The sequence below is a fragment of the Stegodyphus dumicola genome, chromosome 5 (genome assembly GCF_044657685.1).
Source record: "Stegodyphus dumicola isolate Sdum_Otavi_A_Nest chromosome 5, ASM4465768v1".
NCBI lineage: Eukaryota > Metazoa > Arthropoda > Arachnida > Araneae > Eresidae > Stegodyphus > Stegodyphus dumicola.
Genome location: NC_140772.1, coordinates 150846832 through 150862808, shown reverse-complemented (window position 1 = coordinate 150862808; position 15977 = coordinate 150846832). Strand labels below are relative to the sequence as shown.

Sequence of the window (15977 nt, the reverse complement as noted above, 5' to 3'; positions counted from 1 at the left end):
ACACACACACACATATATATATATCAATAGACATATATATATATATATATGTGTGTGTGTGTGTGTGTGTGTGTGCGTTTTATGTTATATATAAATCACATTTCGATTGGTTCAAATGATAGGTTGCTAGGGATTCATATGTGAGGGAAGTTTTTTTTTTATGACTACCCTGTAAAGCATTCACGGTAATCGAAAAAATGTACTGTACTACTACTATATTTCTAATCTACGCAGCTAAACTTTTACAGCATAGAGTTGCATATTTCGGCCTTGTGACTCTATCAGAAAACTTTAAAGAAATACTGATTAGATTGGTAGACAGATTTAGTGGGATGAAACTTAAATATTATTGAATTTTTTATAACTTTATTAACCTTAAAACATTTTTTATAAAAATTCTTCCAACTTAAAAACTTTTTAATTGAAACTGATTTAAGAAAATTTTAGTTTGAATAATACAATATAGTTTTTATACGCACTATGGAAGAATAAATGTATACATTAAAATAATTAAACTGAGTTATATTCATTTCCTTAATTTTGATTTAAAGATACAGACTTATTGATTTTAACTAATTAACTATTTCATTTTTATTTGCAAAATGCATAAGTTACTTAATTTAAACATAAATTTAAATTACTATAAGATAAAGCAAATGTGATAGACGTTGTCGCAAGTTTTTCCATCTCTTAGAGATTATTAGGATTTTCTCAGTGAGAAAGAAAATAATCACTACTCGGAATCTAACTCATTACTGTGGTTGCTTAGCTGGGGCATTGTACATTGTACAAGAACACATAGGAATAATGTCTTTTATAATCCTTGTTAATATTATTATTAATGTTACCTTAAATCTTAAACTTCTGATAAATAAAGTTATACTATGAATTTTATTTTATGAAATAAAATTTTAAGAGTTTTATGCAAAAAATGCAGTTTTCTTTAATATTACTGTATGTTGCAAACAACCGAATGAAAAGATAAATTTATTAAAATAACTAATATATGGAATTTCTTTGCCAGATTTGTACTTTTTCCTTTCCAGTTTGAAGATGGAAGACGCAAAAACTGAATATATGGTATTAACAAAAAACCAATAATTAAAATAAATCTGAAAGATTTCAGGTTTTATATTACGGCCAAATGGGTGTTTTTTTTTTTTTTTTTTTTTTTTTTTTTTTTTTTTTTCCATTTACATACCTACACGTTTCAAGAGCATTTGGTCTAAAAATATTAAAAAATAGCATATCTTTGGAGCTTTCGATAGACAGTCTCGCGCGCTGGAGATAAAAAATGTTTTATTCCCCACATTGTTGCCACTGTTCTCTTTGACACCCTTGAACTTTTTAATCAAAAATTCGTTACATTTTCGCAAAATATGAAATAGATAATATAGATAATAAAACAAATTCGAAATTAAAAATTCGGGCTTCTAGGTGCTCATATTCGGGAGGAGGACTACGTTATTCAAAATTTGATGGCACTAGATACCGTTGTTTCTTCACAATGGGAGAAACATATACACATTTATGCAGATTCTCCATTGTTTAATTTCTTTAAACATCATACAGTGAGATAATATTTGGTGGCAACAATTTGAAAGGTGATTTAATATTGTTAGTGATTCGACGCAAAATGCCGTTGCAAGATTATCAGCTATTCTGTGCTAACGCACCTTTGAGTTAAAAAAAGAAGTGGTTTGAATATAAATATGAGAACTTATTTCAAAAATAAGGAAAGATAGACCAGTAGCTTTCAACTACTTGGTCTCTGTGTGATTTGTCTTTTCCGTATTTACCAGATTCATTTTTGGCACCATAACAAATCTTGTCAGCGCTAGAAATAGAACACAGGTCCTCCACCTCAAAAAATACTTGCTAGCTGAGACCACACTGACAAAATAAAAATTTACAGCTCCTTTAATAAAATGAATTTACTTCTTCTTAAGGCTTCATGTTAATAATTTCGAAACAGCTTGATATATTTATGTAAGTTTTTCCTCCGTTCTTTAAATATTAACGCACATAGTCATACAGAGTAATATGAAACTATTAGAAAAGAATATTAGGAATTGAATTGGAGGTTTCAATTATGAAACATTTTACATCCTTCAGGTAAACATTTGTGTTAGATGGAAAAAAAGGAAGTTGAAATAGGAAGACAGATACCATTATTAAGATTGGAATAATAATAGTAATTGACATTCCGAAACGTTTAAAAGCTTCTGATGTTGAGTGCTGAAACACTCAACCTACAACATCATACAACCTGTTGCTTCTCGGCGCAAAAAAAAAAAGAGCGAAGGTGGTAACCATGGTAACGAATGAAATGAATCGTCCTTTCAGAAAAGATGCGTGCCGTTATTGTGTAAAAGACAAGATTTTATTTAGAATAGAGCAGCCAGTTTTGTTTGGAACTCAAAAGAACTAAATGTCGCCTTTGAAAAAGAAAATGTTCCAACACTGATCGTTATCAACTGTCAAAAATGCAGTATCAAGTTAGACATTGAATTTAAGCTAATTAATTTATCAGAATCGTTGTTATATGCATAAGTCTCTTGTTCGAAATTAGTCATATTATGTTTATATACCTGTAGTTTAAAAGGAATTATAAGCTGTATGTTTAAAAAAAAGTCATATACAAATGTAAAAAAACCCACGAGATGGAAATAAGATTTCACAAATATTTTGTGTTTATATTAATTAAGTGACACTTCGAAATATATCAAATTTAAAGTGAAATTAATATTTTGTATTTGATATCTTATTTGATTTCTTTTTACGACATTTAGCTAAAATAGTTTTGAAATATCGTTGTTTCAGAATGTTACAAATAAAATTCTGAGAAAATCCTTATATTCAGAAAAAAAAAAAATTACAGTTTTTCACACTTCACTGTATTTATGTTCTTCTTAAAATAAATTTGCTGATTTAGTAATAAATGAGTTTAATGCATCCATTTCATTTTATTTTAACGTTTTTTTAAATACTTTTTGTTTTAAATGAAAACTAGAACATTTAACTGTTATTTCAAATTGTAGTTTCCCTTTTTACATCATAAAGGGATTTAAAATTCGTTTTCACAAATAACTGTGGGAGAGTAGTTAATTGGTTTTATTGTTATGTGAACCTAATATATTACAACGATCACATAAAAATGGCAGAATGTTCTAGGATCAGGAATGTTCAGAATAGTGTAATTTGTCCAAATGATGCCTATTAGGTACTGAATGTGCTGGGAAACAGAGAAACAATTTAATAGTTCTGAAAAAAATTAAATAAAACTAATACATTTATAGAAGAACTTATTAATTTCACTATTATTGAAAGTTAGGTAACTTCGTGAATAAATGAAACTTTACAGAATCATAATGTACGTAAATAGAAATATATAGGATCAAGCAACCTTAATGTACGCTTCCATCTACGAAGGAAAAAAATTCAATAATTTTACCAATTTAATTAAATCTTATACGAAGACCGTATAAAATAAAAAATGCTCTCATTTTTCTGTTACTGAACTTACAAATACTTTCTTGTTCCGCGAACATTCGTATCATGTTATAAAGAAAAATCTGATTGTGAGGAAAATCCTAAATGTTTGAATTATTCTAATTTTATCAAGTTGAAGAGGTATGGATATGTTACCAAATATGGAAACAAAAATCTAATGTTTCGGATACATTTCATAAACTTATTACATGATGTTTGCATGCAGCTTAAAGTATAGTCATTGGGTTGTTGTACAGTTAGTTTAAAAGGTAAGGACATTTATATCCGATCACGAAGTTAATCTTAATGTAAATAAATTACGGCTATCCCTGAGATTAAGGGATACGAAACGCGGGAATAAATTAGTATTACATAACTAGCTCCTATTTTTTTATCTCACAATTTTGGCTGACGACTGCTATTCGAGGATGTATTTAAGGAAACAATTTCGACGGGACTTGCGCGTTTTATTTTCATTTCGAGCTGCTCTCCACGTTGCCTATTTATTCTATTCCGGGGCTATCATTAGCGTCTGGTTTATTTGGCGAAGGATTGAAACTGCAATGGAATACTTGGAGGATCTATTGTGTACAAGGACTGGGCCAAATTTGGACCTGACCTTGGGATGGAAGGAAACCTTTGTGCCAAAAGGAAGGGTTAACCTTATTTCACGACAAGAATTTTAGGTCTAGAATTCACTTGTTCCGGGCAGATAGGCAGAATAGAAAATATTATTTCAAAATATATATCACCTGACTCATAAAAACACACCTAAGAGTATTGAAATGACATTTTTTCATGAATCAATGTAGACCATACTAATTTAATTCCATTATTTTTATACATGAGCCTGAATGTTGTGTATTGAATTAAGTGTCATATGCGGAATTATTTGTTAAATTAATGTTAGTTGTCCATTAACGTATAGCTACTTGAAATCAATTGCAGTTGTCTAAAGATGTTTTGCATAACTGGTGTTTGAAATTATAAGAGGATTTAAGAAAATAGATCAGAAAGTGTATGAAAATGAACTCATCATCTAATGTAAATAAACTTAAAAATTCACGATCAGTATCTAATATGAATTTTATCATTTAAATCAATTACTTTTATAGATTTATGTTTACAAATATTCTAATTCAATAAATTTTGCTGCAAAATTTAATCTAGTAACATTTTAATTCCTTTCTCTTATTAAAAATAATTTTAATATTTATTCTATTACAGCAACGAGTGTTAGCAACGAGTGTTAGATATTTCTGCAAAAGTTTTCAATATTTGGAATTAGTATCGAATTAATACTAAAAATTGTATACAATTTAATTCTTTGATAAACTAGAATATTTAGAAAACCAGACCTGTTTTTTAACTCACTAAATATCCACTCAAGAAAGAATAAACTTCCTTCAACTAACAAATCAAAGTTTAAATGAAATAATTCGAATGTCATTAGTATACGCTGTACATCGTAAAATGAAACTATTATCAAAAATAAGAGAATTAAAAAATACATACTAAAATGCGTAATATCGAAGAGTATTATAAATATATATGTCAAAAAGTATATAACTATAAATAGGAAGTAGTCAGTTATAATTAATTTCAGTTATTATATTATAATTGAATGAAGTTCGCCAGACAATAAAAGATCTTTTCCTTAAACTCTGGTCCAAACCTGACCAAAGTATTCTATATGTGTTTCATGAATTGCCTTATTCTGATACTATTAGTAAATAAAAAAAAATTAAAAAAAGAAAGCTTTCAGATTTTATATTACACCCAAAAAGGCGTTTTTTTTAACGTTTTATGTGTTACCTTTATTTATTAAATATCACGTTCTTCGCACTTAAACCACATAAAATTCAATTCAACAGCAACATCACAAAATACTTAAAAATAGCATATTTTAAAAATTTTTGATATACAGTCTCGTGCGCTGGAGATAAAACTGTTTTTTTCCGTTAAGTGTTGCCATTGCTCGCTTTGAAATCGTTGAGTTTGTTCATCAAAAATTCGTTAAAGTTTTACAAACTTTGAAATAGATAATAAAAAAAATTAAAAATTCTGGCTTCCAAGTGCCCATGTTCGGCTGGCTTACGTTATTCAAAATTTGATGGCTGTAGGTACCGTTGTTTTTTTAACAATGCGAGAAACATTCATGTAGATTCTTCATTATTTAGTTTCTTTAAATATAATACATGGCGATAACATTTGGTGGCAACAGTTTTAAAAGTGAACCAAAGCATAATTTGAAACGACGCCAAATGCCGTTTTGAGACTAGCCTTTTGAGTCTAACGCTCTTTTGAGCTAATAAACTATTAAGAATAGGTCACTAATATTTTAGCTTAAACCTGCCACTAATAAGAAGATCTTACCCATCAATCGTTGCTGCATTTCAAACTATTATGTTTGTTTATTTTCATACAGTACAATATATTTTCTTTTCATGAAGTAATGAAAACTTTACTAATTTTTTTTTCATCAACCCGCATCTTGTGTTTTAGGTCACCGGATATGTAACAAACCTTATTCGGGTTAAGTATCAGTTTCATAATTCGGAATTCTCGGAATGCTATCCCGAAATAACATTTTCTATATAAATGGCGAAGTTTTATGCGCTGAAAATACTTGTACATATGGCCTATTTATAATACTCATCATTGCTTAGATTAGTTTATATACTAATATTTTTCCAGTTGTATGGGTAGAACAATATCGAAATAGTCATTACTAGAGAGTAGTGCTGTAAAAGGAAAGAATCTTCTAAGTTATCATTGTTATCATCTTAGCAATTGTAAGTCTAAAAGCAAACCACAAATATCACTCCTTTCGAACTTGGATCGATAAGAACAGAGCTTAGATTTTTTTTATCCATACTGCTTGTAAGATACTATTGAATTAACACAAGGGGATATACTTCACTTTTGGGAAAGTATTTCTTTGTCTCTTCCTGTGGACATACGATAAAAATGGAAGATTCATTTTGGAAAAACACTTGTTATTTCTTAGTTCTTGCATGGAATACAAAACAAATGGAGATAAAACGCAATTTTTAAGTTATCATATTCTTATGTAGTAATAATCTTAAGTACATCTTCATAATGTAACATAAACAGTAATTAAGATATATGGTATCTATTAATATATTTAAAATTCATCTATATGAAAATTAACAAAAAGCTGAAATTAATTAATTATTTTCAAATATTTTTTGTTAAAACAATGGAGATATTTGTTAATTCTACTAACGATGCTAAAAATCCTTCGAGAGTTAATTTGAATTTATAATATTTTAAAAGTTTAAAATGTCAGGGCATTTGTTTTAAAAAACATAATTCTTCACATTTCGGAACTATCATTTATACATATTATATCAAGAGAAAATAATGCATTTAAAGTCATATTATGTTTCATCAACTAATTAAATAACCTTTCATAAAATTTTCTACGAAATTTTTAAATATTAAAATACTTTCAATAATTAATAACGTGATTTCCACTTTCGTTGCACTAGATTTAGTATTCAGAATAAAAAACCAGTTATTATGTTATTAAAAGATACTGGAGAAATAGTAATACCTCTTTCAAAACACAATAAAATGCAATTAATATCTGTATAGCATGCAGAGCAATACCTGCAATAATTTAGCCATGCACTTACAAAACGACAATCTGTGTTAGATGAGCAATATTTTAGAGTTATACTTGTATTTTTTATAAATGGAAGAGAGCAGAAAACATATATAAAATGAATGGTAATTATGCATTTAACTTTTGATTTTATAGCAAATGTGGTTCTAGTATTTAAATAATAAATTCTGCAAATCATGTGTTTTAAAATCGAAAAGCATCACACTTCTATTACTATATGAGGAATATAGTATTTTGAGAGGGACTAGAGTTATTATTGATTTAATACAAAGGTTTTATTTGAAAGTGGTATTTGAGCCTTTTGGCAATGATGATTTAAAACCATGAAGATTATTGCTTGCTTTTTACTCTCATGCTTCAACATCCAGTTTTTCAAAAAATGCGATGTATTGAAATAGTTGAACCCGTTTCGCATGAATTATTTTACTTCAATTTAATCTTTTTGATTTATTATTTATGTGGAATCATAAAATCAGAAATCACACTATAACGTACTGCGAAAGAATAAGATGACTAAATTTTTAAGATTGAATTTTAAGAGTCAGGGGAGAATAAATTTCTAAAGAGGGAAAAAAAATCGAGGGAACATAATGTTGAAATTTGATTCACAGAAATCTTAGTGAATACTATTGGGGAAAAAATTTAAATCCATAATGTTGAATTAAATGTATGTGTATAATAATTAGAACAACAAAATGCCCTGAAATTTGATTTTTAAGAATCTAGCAAATGTTACTATACCATAGTGAATTTAGATTGCGTACATTAAAATGCAAGACATTAACAAGCGAAGATGCCACCAAAGGTAATAATAATATTTTCCCACAATTCAATAACCACGAATTAATTCTAGAAGTTGTTTGATATGTAAGACGTTCTTCATCAATTACAACATTTTAATTTTACACAACATGATCTTCAACTAATAATTTACAGATGAGTTAGATTTAAACATTACAAATTCAGAAAAATAATCTTGTCAATGAAATTTTAAAGTAAAAATTTCATAGTATGAAAATAAAATGTTTACAATTAACTTCATGAACTCCCAATCATCGATAATTTTAACTCGTTATATTTTAATTAATAATTTAGTAGTTATCTATTAAAATATCATTTTGATTAAAATTATTTATTTGTAAGAGGAGTTATGTTTTTACTATTTTTCGCTTGGATTCATTTTTGAATACTTCACATTTTCTCAAGTATTTGTTTAAAGAATGGAAGTGATGATATTCTGTCACTCATAATTAAAGTGACATCTGCAGTTCGACCGAAGAAGAAAAGCGCATTTAAACAATATGCTATTTAAAACACTCTTCCTGTTCCAGTAAAAACTCCGAAGAATGAATGAGTCATCAACTGAAAATATGCGTCCTTAGACATCTGAAGAAAGGTTTTTTTTTTCATTGTTGACTTTGGAATATTTTGCATTTACTTGTACAGAAATTAAAAATTTCCTGTAAAGAGAATTTCCTTTTCTTCATTCCGACAAATATTTTATTACATTATTCGCTGCTAGAAGAGTAAATATAGAATATATAGGTACGCGTATATTGTTTTAATATTTATTATAATAAATTAATATTTAAATACTTACATAAGATTAGGAGGAAACTATTGGAATTAAATATTCCAAAACCAAAAGCAAATTCCTTCTCAAGAAGGCTATATACCCTCTTTTCATCAGCGAGAAATAAATTTTTTATAAAAAAGAAATCTCATATCCTCCTGGAAGCATATTTATCCTTTATTTTCATTTACGGTATAAACTACTTTATCTTAATTTGTAATATTGATAAAAAAAATCTATATTTACACGTTTGCATTCAACTTTGCTTAACCCGTAAAAATAGTTACGAATTGGTTAAAGCCTCAAAACACTGCAGCTTATTGGCGTATTCCATAACCTACCCAGTGATGTAAATCCTATCATTTTCCTTAGAGGCTCTACCATGAAAGTATTCCATCCCCCATCTCCTACGCAAGTAGCCTTCGAGTAGCAGCAATTCAATTATATAGCCTAATCGTTGCATATCTTACTGGAAAGAATCTCTCTTTCTTTTTTTAAGCATTAAAGGAGAAAAATATTGCAAAGGAAGGAGTCTTTTGTCTGTTTTAGAAATGAGGAAGGGAGATCGTTTCATTTATTATCCGAAATGTATTGGATTTGTTTTTTATTAAACCAGCAGTGGTGAAATTTCATCAATTATTAAAATACAAATTTGCGTTTGCATCTAATAGCCATTCGCTTCTTTATAACCTCCCAGTTTTAAATTCTGAAATTAATAATCCTAACGTATAGACTGCCAATATGCTAAATAACTTATGAATAATTAATATTAGTTTCTAATTATATATAAAGAATGAACAGATGGCGAAACATTCATTCATTATAGCACAACAATTTTTAAAATTTTCTGAATTATTAAAATCTAAAAGCCACTGATTAAGACGTAAGATTTTCGTAATTAAAGGTTGTTTGCCATTTACACGATAATAAAGAGAGGTATAACATAATTATTGTAAATGACTGTGAAACAGCTAACAGCTAAAACCCAAAAGTAGCATTAATTTTATTAAAAAATAATAATTCATCTTTCATTCTGTTATTGAAGAAATTTCGAAGTGAAAATCTTAATTAGAACACCAGTAACAAGTGCTCTAGAAACGAGATATTAATTTATATCATACACTAAAATTTTATTAAGAAACCAATCGCATGCACTAGAAGAAATGAACTGTGATAAAAAATAATTATCTGGAATTCAGATTATCATGCACCTTAAAGCAAGGACAGATAAGCAGTTTCTTTTGATGTTAGAAAAGTATAATTCCAACTTTCAAGACTCGGAATTTTTGAGATAATTTTTTTTATTAGAGCGAACATTTTAAAATCTTTTTCTCAGTAGAGTATACATATAGGACTCTCTCAAGAAGTTAAAGGTAAAGCTGCAATCTTAATTAGTGTAAAACCAGGTACAGCATCATATGCCTTAAGTTAAGACAATCGAAGATTGAATTAGTTGTCAAGTAATAACATATTTCAGTAATCAGAGATGAGTTACAGTCTCAGAATCTCGGTTAATGCAAAATGTGTCACAAGTTTAGTTAATGCAGAATATTTATAAGCTATGACAACATTAAAATGAAGTATTCCAATTTCATATGATGGTTGAATATTGTTTTTCTGTAACAACTAATTGATGAAAGCTAAGAGTAATGCAATTAGGATATAGAACTACACTAGAAAGAGAAAGAATTTCATTGCGATCATTTTAATTAGACAGCATTTTTGCTATTAAAATTACTTTTCGGTTTGAATTATAATTTAAATGCAGAAGTTTAACAACAATAAATAATAATTTATGCTATTCAGATGGCGCGAGTTATAAATAAATTCTTTAACCATGCACAACCGATATTATAACTGTACTACTTTATGATTAAAAACTTAATTAACAGTTTCACCCATCTAACATGATTTCATTTGCAACTTCTAAGCTACCTATTTATCTACTTTATGAATAGAAACTAACGGCCGATTTGAAGATGAAACTTTGCTACAGATGAATTAAGTGTTTGCCTTGTTGAAAAGATTATCTATACTTTGGTCTTCACAAAAATTCTAAACGCATATTCATATGGGATAAAGCAAGGAATAATCAAATATGATTTTAATTGCATGCTCTGTTTAGCTCATTCTCTGATTTGATGACCGCCTACTATTGTTATACATTCTGAGCGATATGTTAATTTCATTGCCTTAATATTCATAACTTAAAACAAATCGCATGCCCCCTTGAATAAATGATTTTCTAAATAATCTTCCTCAGAATAGTAATATTTCAGGTTCTTTTGAAAGTAAAAATTAACATACCTTGCTTAGTGGTCCCGACGAAATCCTATTCAGCACAGACAAAAAAAAATACAAATAAAGAAAAAAAAATAATTAAAAAAATCGGAAAAAATAGTCTTTTTGTCGTATCGGTCGAGGCTTTTTCTTGTTTTGATCAACGCCGAACCATCACGACGTAAAAAGCACACGGACACACAAAACACAGATCGCACAGGCCTCTTCCGTGCTCACTGCGAGGTCTGGGCCTACAGATAACACTTCAGCCTGCTATAAGGAGCGAATGTTGCGCCCTCTGGTGGCATCCGAGAACAACAATTTCGCAAAACGATTGTGTCTTAATTTCTTTCTCTCAGCACTTCAAGGTCTAATGCTAGTCCCAAAACGGAAAGGCATCGGGCGTATGCATTAGAGGCTGTGGAGCACTCATTAGTAGAGGGATTGACGCAGCTGAGCGAGGGCATGATTTAAAAATATAAAAAGTTTCGCTGACCAAAATTTTAAATAGAAACTTTCATGACAATGGGATGTCGACAGTACGCGATGTTAGAAAAAGATTTGTGTCCCTGAGTTGTAAAACAGCACCCCGGAACAGATGGTGTTAAGCATTAATTAAACTCATTTTTATTTAAACAATGACAGCATTTTTTTATCTTCCATTTTTTTTTTTCTTTTCTTTTCTTTTCTTTTTTATTCTGAAAGAAAATGGAAAGTCTCTTCACGATGGTAGAATAAGGTTTTAGAAAGTAAAATATTCAGGTGATAAATATTTTCTTAATGCATCCAAAGAACTCTTTTTTTTTTTGATTGGATTCATTTGCATCATATTTTTGTAAAAATTATCCTAACAGGACAGAAAATTGTACATACTCGTAATATGATGCTCAAATTATACGAAGCATCAGTTCTCTATCTTTCTGTTAGAAGATTTTCATTAAATTCTATATCTAATTACTAAATTATTTAATAATAAAAAAAATACTTTTTGCTTAAATTACGGGAACTTTTCAAGTTTTTACGAATCTCTATTTTGAAAGGATAGTAAAAATTATGAATTTTTTATCGAAATTTGAGATTGAGAGGAAAAATTCAGATTAAAATTGTACTCTACTATGTAAAAGACCAATGCCCAAAATTTGACTTTAAGGTATTTGAATCAGTCAGATTAAAATCACTAATTTCATTACAGGAGAATTCTACTGTTCTTACATTGTTGCATTCTAAGCTAGACCCGTTCTCATAAAAAAAGTAGGATATGTTTATTCGAAAAAGAAAGGTTTTGGATAATGATGTTTTAAATGATTACATGCGTCAAAATAAGAAGACTTCCATGCCTTTTGAAGTGCAAAAGAAAGAATTAATCCTTACAGAAATATTTCTTTTAATTCTATATATCTGATTCAAAACTGAGCTTGAAAATTAATAGATTTTCATCAAAACTTCCAGATTAGATATTTCCGTTTTCCTATTAAGGTGCAGAAGTATGCACAAAATATTAAAACTTAAAATTAATAATCTACACACCCGGTAATTACTTTCTCCTCAGTAGAAATATCTTGCAGTTTTAAAGTACTTCGAAGTTTGAGTTAGAATTGAAAGCATTAATTATCAATTATACCTTTTCCATACAGTATGTTGGTAGGGCCATTAGTGTCTGAGTAGATAAGAGTGGCTTAAGCCCAGTAGATCGTCCCGGGTATAACCACACGACAAGCACATTAAATAAGGTTTGTGAATTTTCCTATGTGTAACATGAATATGAGCCATTTTTCCTTAGAAAATCCTTCATAAAAGCATTCCTCTTAAGATAGAAAGCCCACCAGCGGTCGAGCGGTAAAGTCGCTGAACACTGGTAGTTCGATCCGAGGTTCGGATCCCGCGAACGGGCTGGTTGCATGGGCGTTTTCGTGGTTTTCCCCATGTGTAACGTGTATACGAGCCAGTTTCCCTTAGAAAGTCCGCCACGAAGGCATTCCTCTCCTTAGGCAGATAGCCCTCGAGGCTTTGCCATAATCTCACACACACACACACTTAAGACAGAAAACTCTTGAGCTTAAACAACCTAACTTAATAAATAACCAAACTCAATTACCACTTGTTGATTATGACAAATTATTCATTAGTTGTTCGCTTGAGTAGACTGGAAATCAGTTGTCAAGGAGTCAACCCATAATGAACTAATTCTTTTTTTTAGTTACTCCGTTTCTACGTTATTATTATTGGTAAACACATACAATTTATTTAAAACACCTTATTTGGAAGTCTGTAATAAATGAATTGAATCTGCTTTTCAAATTAAAGTGCTATTAATCAACTGCTACATTAATTTTCCAGGATGTCATTTTTTATGTGAATGCACATAAAATTTAAAATTGTAGAACAACCAAATTTTAGTAAATGTTTATGCTCCGTAACTTTAGGAACATCCTATGTGCAGATGAAAATATTGACGAGAAATATTATAAGTAGGAAATAATGAGGCGGAAATGAATGTTAGATTTGAAACAAGTGCTTATTTTTGTTTCGTCGTTCCTGTGTCCATTGTTAATGACTCACATCTTGGAAGTCAAAATTAGTATTCCCTGGATATTTTTTTTTTTCATGCCAAATGTGATATAATGTCCTGTGTTTCAGAATAAATAATAGTAACTTTGTTGCTTCTTTCTATTAAAGGAATCATATGTCTTTTGCCATACTCATATTACTTAAATTACGAAATGAATATCTTGAAATTGAGAGCTTCAATTATTACTTAAACACCGTACTTTGTCTGTTTTCAGCTTTCGACAGTCTTGGCCTCAGTTTAGTTACGTATACTCACTAACGTTGTGTAAAGACCTCAGTTTTGACAAAAAAAATCTAAATAAAGATCTCTTGTCTATGAGGACAGGCAATCTACCTCTAAACTGTTGAAGCTGGCAGTCAACTTCAGATAACTGCTATAGCAGGAGATAGGAGAGATTTATTCTTTCACCTTCATCCACAGATTTTATCGGGATGTAATAGAGTTGTCATTCGCTTTTTTCTCTTTAAATAGGCAAAGGAAGTATCTAAAAAGGGCCTTAACATTTGATATTTTAAAGACTAGATCGTTGATTTGGACTTGCAGTAAAGTCGTGTCTCTTTTAGCATACAGAGGTACACTACCATTGAAATAAATCTTAGAACTAGGTTCCAGTAGTTTCTTTTTTTCCGATACGATTCTGCTTCTTTCTTTTCCTTCAATATCTCGTGAAGTGGTCAGGAATGCCTTTTACATCCTAACCAGTTACAGGCAGAGACATTAAAAATCCTGCTTTCATTCAATGTGATGTTTTTCATAACTTAAACATTTTAAACGTGGATTCAAAAAGTGTCTATTTAAAAGTTTAGAGTATTTTCTAAAGTAAACTGGTTTACATTTACCTTATAGAATGCAAAACTTCGATAAGCTCATGCAGTCAGCCCTTTCAGCCATTGGATTTGAACTGAGAACGAGATACCGGTGTTTTTGGGCTTAGTTCGGTAAGTAAACAGGGAACAATTAATCAATATTAATATATGAAACATCGAGCATCCAGCAGATTGCAGTACGTTTTACACAACTAATACTCGTACAGACATATTAGGCTTATCGATGCAGGAAACGTAAAAAATCAATAGTGTCCTCCAGGATTCGAACTTCAGATCTTCCATTTATCAGTTGAATATGCTAGTCACCTACACTGTCAGGTATTTTCTCCCTCCTTATTGTGTGCCTTCGTCATGTAATTGGAAGCACATCTGGTAGCAATCGGGAGGTCCGAAGTTCCAGTCTCGGTGATGTCATTATTCACTTCCTTCAGTTCCCTTGCTTCGAAAAATTCTAATACCTCTACAGTGGCGCCCGAACTAAAATGCGGCAAGCGATAATATGTCACTACCAGAATTGGACTACTGGGGCTCCATCTCCCCAGTTTCCCATTAAGTGGGGGGTATGTAAGATATTTTCTCGCTTCTTACCACGTACCTTTGTGGCGTTATTGGAAGCACGTCCGGATAACAGTCAGGAGGTAGACGTCATTGCTCGTTATTCATGATTTCCGTTCCGATAAACCTGATTACTTTGCAACCCCATGAGAGCACACCTGGGCTAAGTCCTTACACACTGAATACCTAAATGTCTCAGCTGTCAGAAATTGAAATAGAATCAACCGCCTTAGCAATTTCGTAGATCAGTATCATTTAATAGAAATACAATTGTTCTATCTAAGTGTATTATCTAAATATAGAAAGCAGAGGGGAAAATATCATGCCTATTCAGTAAAAGTCAATATTTAGATTAGTTAACATGTAAAATGTTTTTCATATTTACCTTTGAATTTAGTTTTATAAAATTTACTATATTAGATTAAATTAAAAATGGATATAAAATTATTTAGATTTAAATTATTTGCCACATCAAAGCGCTTGAAAGTTGTCTGCTTAAGAAAATCTTCAAAAGTATTGGCTCGTATTCACATAGACAATAGAATCACAAAATCCTCTTGCAAACAACCCGTTCAGTAGAAAGAGAAATCGGGACAAACTTCCGATTTCAATGGTTTTATCTCTCAGTTACTGCAGAACGAGTATCAAAAATGCTGATTAATAGATTTAGGTATGAATCAATTTAAAAAGCAATGTAAGTCTTACAGCAGAACTCCAAATATCCAGATTACCTTGGAAAAAAACTCTTTGGATTTTCGAAAAAAGTCGAGATAATTGGATCGCCTTTTTTTTTTTTTTTTTTTTGTTGGTGAAATGTTTGTTTGATTTAATGCAAGTGAGAAATTTTACTCTTTCCTTTATTGGATTACATTTTAATAAAAATTAGGTATTTAAAAAAAAAGTATTTTAATTTCCTTAAATTGAAATACAAAACTCTTTTTTTTTCTTTTTGAAAGATGAAATTTTATATACTTAAAAACATAATTTAATTTTCCCCTATCATAAAGCAGTTAAAACTAGTGTTAATTT

General features: G+C 29.8%; 1 protein-coding gene across 2 annotated transcripts in view; it reads right to left on the bottom strand.

The window, feature by feature from the left end:
- The window catches only part of SERCA (ATPase sarcoplasmic/endoplasmic reticulum Ca2+ transporting SERCA), a 90815-nt gene extending 79561 nt beyond the window's left edge, over positions 1 to 11254 (bottom strand). For both annotated transcript variants that reach the window (XM_085817205.1, XM_035356752.2), the window contains exon 1: positions 11025 to 11254. The gene's annotated coding sequence lies outside the window, so the exon portion shown is untranslated. The remainder of the gene's footprint in view (positions 1 to 11024) is intronic.
- Positions 11255 to 15977: the final 4723 nt, after the last annotated feature.